Source organism: Otolemur garnettii, unplaced genomic scaffold (assembly GCF_000181295.1).
Source record: "Otolemur garnettii isolate 467f Iridium unplaced genomic scaffold, OtoGar3 scaffold00003, whole genome shotgun sequence".
In the NCBI taxonomy this organism is placed as follows: domain Eukaryota; kingdom Metazoa; phylum Chordata; class Mammalia; order Primates; family Galagidae; genus Otolemur; species Otolemur garnettii.
In genome coordinates, this window is record NW_003852398.1 from 38,121,907 (window position 1) to 38,128,313 (window position 6,407).

Consider the following 6,407-nt stretch of genomic DNA (forward strand, 5'->3'; position numbering starts at 1 on the left):
TTTTTTTTTTTTTTTTGAGACAGTCTCAAGCTGTCACCCTGGGTAGAGTTCTATGGCGTGACAGCTCACAGCAACCTCAAACCCTTGGGCTCAAGAGATTGTCTTGTCTCAGCCTCCCAACTCAGTCACAGGCACCCCCCACAACACCCAGCTATTATTTGTTGTTGTTGTTGTTGCAGTTGTCATTGTTGTTTTAGCTGGCCCGGGCTGGGTTCAAACCTGCCAACCTGGGTATATGTGCCTGGTGCCCTAGTCACTGAGCTACGGGTGCTGCCAGGGAAGTTTTTTTATCGCATGCTGATACTTTGCATGATTGGTCAGTTAAGAGTGAGACCACTTCTTGATTTATTTATTTTCAAGACAGAATTTCACTCTGTTACCCAGGCTAGAGTGCCATGGCATCAACTTAGCTCATAGCAACCTCAAATTCATTTGCTCAAGTTAGCCTCCTAGAGTGCTAGGATTACAGGTATGAGCCACAATGCATGCGGCCTCTTGTCTCTTACTGCTTTTGCCAGTCACATAAAGGGAACAGAGGACTATCTATAATGAAAAAAATAAAAGCATTCAAAGAAATCCTGAAGATTGTTAACAGTTTTACTTTGAAACTTTGTATGAGGATGGAGCAGACCACCCAAAGCAAGTTTATGTCTCTTCACTTGGGTTGGCTGAACTAAAAAATTCTGGGTGAACCTATGACGGCACAGTTCCGGAAATGTAAAGAAAGGCCAAAATTATTTGAAGAACTAGGGGAAACATTTAACAGTACATGGAAGTAATCAGATCTTTCAAAAACAAGGACCACTGGGATGTGACATGATGAAAGTAGAAAAAAAGTAGGAGTGAGGCAATGCAGTGGCTGGTAACAAGCTGAATCTGCAAAACAAGCAGAACCTGACCCTGGATCCAGTTGTCAAGTCAGAAGAGATTGAAACTAAAATTAAGGAGCTGATAAGTATCTGTAGCCCTATACATTCAAAAAACTGCAACGCAGAGGATGGAGCCTGTAGCTCAGTGAGTAGGGTGCTGGCCCCATACACCGAGGGTGGTGGGTTTAAACTCGGCCCCAACCAACTGCAATAAAAACATAGCCAGGCCTTGTGTCTGGTTCCTGTACTCCCAGCTACTCGGGAGGCTGAGCTAAGAGAATCACCTAAGCCCAAGAGCTGGACGTTGCTGTGAGCTGTGATGTGATAGCACTCTACCAAGGGTGACAAAGTGAGACTGTCTCTTTAAAAAAAAAAAAAGGCTCGGCGCCTGTGGCTCAAGCGGCTAAGGCACCAGCCACAGACACCTAAGATGGCAGGTTCGAATCCCCAGCCCGGGGCCCGCCAAACAACAATGACGGCTGCAACCAAAAAAATAGCCGGGCGTTGTGGCGGGCGCCTGTGGTCCCAGCTACTTGGGAGGCGGAGGCAAGAGACTCGCTTGAGCCCGGGAGTTGGAGGTTGCTGTGAGCTGTGATGCCACGGCACTCTACCCAGGGGGACAGCTCGAGGCTCTGTCTCAAAAAAAAAGTGGGAAGCAGAATGGATCAATGGATGGACAAGGAGATAGCCCAGGCCCTCAGGCTGCTAAGCAGGATAGACACAGCTGCGCTTTTGGATTCAGACAAGAAGCTTCCTGAAGTGGACATTGATTGATTCCAATACTTATTTATATTAAAACAGTCCTGTGACTTATTTGGCATTTCATGCTTAGTTCTTAGATGAGATCTGACTAACCACGTGTAAAATATTTATCCTGCTTTTAATACTATTAATAGCTTAATACTACTACAAACTAGAGTTTGTAATGCTCTTCTGTGTAAAATAGAGAAAATGCTGAATTGGAAAGAAAAGTCTCACCACTGATAAAAATACCTTTTCCTTTCTGGCATAGGAGCATAAGAGATTATGCTTTAGTGTTTCTGACAAGATCTTTTATCCTTACAAAGGAAAAGATAAGTTAAAGGGGCCAGGTGTGGTGACTCATGCTTACAATCCTAGCACTCTGGGAGGCCAAGGCAGTAGATTGCTTGAGCTTAGGAGTTTGAGATCAGCCTAAGCAAGAGTGAGATTCTGTCTGTACTAAAAATAGGAAAACTAGCCAGGCATGATGGTGCACACCTGAAGTTGCAGACACTCAGGAGGCTAAGGCAAGAGGATCACTTACGCTCAAGAGTTTGAGGTTGCTCTGAGCTGTAATGATGCCATGGCATTCTACCCAGGGTGACAGAAGGAGACGGTGTCTTTTGAAAAAAAAAAAAAAGCACCATTTCCCATTCTTTTCTCCTCTTCAGAAATTAGTAAAACTTTCATTTAGCCCTTTTCTATCAGGAAACTTTAAATATCTCTGCTTTGTAAATAATATGAATAACAAAAAGCTAAGCCATTTAATGAATGGCTATGGTCACATGGAAACTGGAGACTTCAAATACAGGGTCTCTTCTCTTAATTGGAATGTGTCCATTTTTCTTTTTTGCAAGCTAAAAGGAACACCATGACATCTCAGTATATAGGTGTATATTGAAGGAAAACATGGTTTTGTAACTTATTTTCATTTAAAAAAATTTTTTTTAGAGTCATCATCTCTCTGTCTTGCACTGACTGGAATACAGTGATGTGAACATAGTTCACTGTAGCCTCAAATTCCTGGGCTTAAGTGATCCACCTGCCTCAGTCTTCCAAGCGGCTAAGACTACAGGTGCATATGACTATAATTTTTTTAATTTTTAAAGAATGTTTTTATAGAGCTGTGTCTTGCTATGTTGCACAAGCTGGGCTGACGTGATCTTCCTGCCTCAGTCTTCCAAAACACTGTGAGTGCAGGCATGAGCCACCATGCCTAGCCTGTTTTGTGATATCTTGATACTCCTGCTAACTTTGTAGAGTTAGTTCTTACTGGATTAAAATAACTAAAGAACTGCACCATAATGTACCATTTATCATTAATAGGAGTTTCCACTTTCTTGAAGGCATTGATTGGGTGGTAGCTATTCCTAAGCATTCTCCAAATATTTCCTTTATCTCTTCTTCTGTAACTCAGGTTAAAAATATATTAAGCTGGCTTGGTGCCTGTGGCTCAAGTGGCTAAGGCGCCAGTCACATACACCTAAGGTGGCAGGTTCGAATCCAGCCTGGGCCCGCCAAACAACAATGACAGCTGCAACCAAAATAGCCAGGTGTTGTGGAGGGCACCTGTGGTCCCAGCCACTTGGGAGGCGGAGGCAGGAGACTCACTTGAGCCCAGGAGTTGGAGGTTGCTGTGAGCTGTGATGCCACGGCACTCTACCCAGGGGGACAGCTTGAGGGTCTGTCTCCAAAAAAAAAAAAAAGTATATATATATATATATTAAGCCTCTTATTTGATCTTTTGTTTCAAATACCATCTCCCAACATTTTGTCTCTCTGCCACATTTTTTTTGAGACAATGTTTCACTTTCTTGCCCTTGGTAGAGTACCATGGCATCACAACTCACAGCAACCTTAAATTCATGGGCTTAAGCGATTCTCTTGCCTTAGCCTCCCAGGTAACTGGGACTACAGGTGCCTATCACAACGCCCAGCTATTTTTTTTAGAGACAAGTTCTTGCTCTGGCTCAGGCTGGTCTCAAACTCCTGAGTTCAGGCAATCCACTCACTTCAGCCTCCTATAGTGCTAGGATTACAGGTATGAGCTACTGTGCCCAGCCTCTCTCTGCCACATTTTTGATTATTTCTTCTAAACTATCTTCCACTCATTCTCTCTTTGTGTCTTATTTGATGTAAAATCTATCAACTTGGGCTTTTAATATCAGTCACTGTAATTTTTACTTTCTATACTGTCCTATTCTCTAAAGATATTTTCTGACTTATGTTTTATCTAAATATAGTATTGTTTGATAATTCTAGTATCTGAAGACTTTGAAATTATTTGTGTTATCATATATGCTAGTTCTTGATTAGGATCCCCACCACCAAATGACAGTTATCCTTAACTATAAGCAGTGCATTATATTTGAAAAATTACTTGTAGAGATAATGGAATGCCTGGGAGAAAGATATGTTTCCTCAGAGAGGCGTTTCGTTTGTGTCAGCTGGGTTAATTGCAAGCATTCTAGCCTGAGACTAACTTATTTAAAGTTCAAGACCTGAGGTTCGTTGGATACTTGAAGAGTGAAGTTAGACTTCAAGTCACTGCAAGGGGTTCACCTTTAACTTGAGGTTGTAGCAATTCAAGCTTTTTTCTTGATGTGTGAAGAGGTGATCAGATAGTCCTCCTCCTTCCCAGGTGTACATGTTATGCAGGCCCTGGACTTTGCCTTCTGTCTCTTCTCTGAGAGGTGGCCAGAAGTAGTTTATCAGCTATTTCTTCTGAATCAGCAAAAATGCTTTCAGGGTAAAGGATGCTGGGAAGATGGTAGAGGTGAAAGCTCAGGTAACTGTCTCTTCTCCACCCTCACCTAGACATTAATTGCAATAGCAGAATCTGTCTGATGTAAGAACTATTTTGGAACTCTGGAGTCTATTGAAGAAGGCCTGCAACTTCCAGGGAAATCTAAGACAGTAAATTGTGGTTACCTTTTTCAATTTTAGCCCTTAGCAGCGGCTTTGCATCCCCCTCTTCAGCCCCATAGCAGGGAGACATACACCCACTCATGGAGCAGCTCACATGCACCTCATGGGAGCCAGGGAGAGCAGGAAAGACCTGTCCTCTAAATATTTGGGATCTGCGTTCTAATTGCTGTTGCTGCCTCTTATGGTAGAGATAGATGCAGATGCAGAGGTGGGCTCTGTACTCCTTCCATTGTTGCAAATTCCTCCCCTTCCAACATAAGCAATATTCTTGGAATTTAAAGAGCTTATATTCTAACCCAACACCTTTTTCTCTTTTTCCTTTTTGGGAAGCCAGACGTTAAAAGAGTAGGACATTCAAAAGCATCTGCATATAAAGGAGAAGTTACTTTAAAAAGTTAGGATGCATGCTCAGGAAAAGGCATGGTCTAAGAAAAAACCTGAGTAGACCTTAAATGTACAGCTTAGGTTTATCCTCAGCATAGAGACCGAGTATCAGAATCAAAAAAATGTTTTTAAAAGGCAAACCTTGAAAAAGGGGTTTCCAGATTTTATCACATTATGAGATTAAAATATCTGGATTTTTTTGAAAAATCACAAAGTCACAAGACATACAGTTTTGATCTAAAAGTTTACATACACATAGCTGGGCATAGTGACAGGCACCTTGTAGTCCCAGCTATTTGAGAAGTTGAGGCAGGAGGATCACTTGAACCCAGGAGTTTGAGATTGCTGTGAGTTCAGCTGATACCATGGCACTCTACCCTGGGCAACAGAATTTTTAAGTTCATTTAGAAATCACCAGACATATGAAGAAATGGAAATATGACCTATTTCAGGTGATCCCAAACCATTCCTGAGAAAAACTAGATGGCAGACCTACTAGACAAAGATTTTAAACAACTATTTTAAAGCTGCTCAAAGAATGAAAGAAAAACATGGTTAAAAATCAAGAGACTAATGTATAAACAAAATGCAAATATCAGTAAAGAGAAAACCTATAAAGAAGCCAAAAAGAAATTTCAGAGATGAAAAATATAAATACTGAAATGAAAGATTCACTAGAGGGATTAATATTTGAGCCCACCAAAGAAGAAATCAGTGAACTTAAATCCAGGATAATTGAAATTATTGAGGCTAAGGAACAAAAAGAAAAAAGATTGAAGAGATATGAACAAATCCTAAGAGACCTATGGGACACCATCAAACACACATTCCAAATACACATTGTGGAAGTACGAGAAGTATAATAGAAAGAAGCAGAGAGCTTGCTGAAGAAATGATGGCTGAAAGTGTCCCAAGTTTCATGAAAGATAAGGCTATAATCATCCATCCAAGGAGCTCAATGAACTCCAATAGGATGAACTGAAAGACCCATATGACACATTATAATGAAACTATCAAAAGCCAAAGAGAGAATCTTTTTTTCTTATCATGCCTCAACCTACTTTTTATTTGCAACTACATGATTTCATGCAATTTTTCTAAACAACATAAAATAGATTTCCCTGTATACCACTCCTACGGTGTTCTCGTATCCAACAGAGTTGATGCACAATATATAAATACTCAAGTCCAATATTAAAAACTTAGGTTGACTTGGTGCCCATATATCAGTGGTTAGGGCACCAGCAACATATACCCAGGCTGCTGGGTTCAAATCCGGCCTAGGCCTGTTAAACAACAATGACAACTACAACAACAACAAAAAAATAGCTGAACATTGTGCTGGGTGCCTATAGTCCCAGCTACTTGGGAAGCTGAGGCAAGAGAATCTCTTAAGCCCAAGAGTTTGAGGTTGCTGTGAGCTGTAATGTCACCCGCACTCTATAGAGGGTGACATAGTGAGACTCTGTCTCAAAAAAAAAAAAA

At 41.2% G+C, this 6,407-nt stretch overlaps 1 protein-coding gene across 2 annotated transcripts in view; it reads right to left on the bottom strand.

Annotated features, from left to right (window-relative positions):
- PKD2L2 (polycystin 2 like 2, transient receptor potential cation channel) overlaps window positions 1-6,407 on the bottom strand; it is a 59,193-nt gene that overhangs the window by 14,202 nt on the left and 38,584 nt on the right. The window lies entirely within an intron of this gene.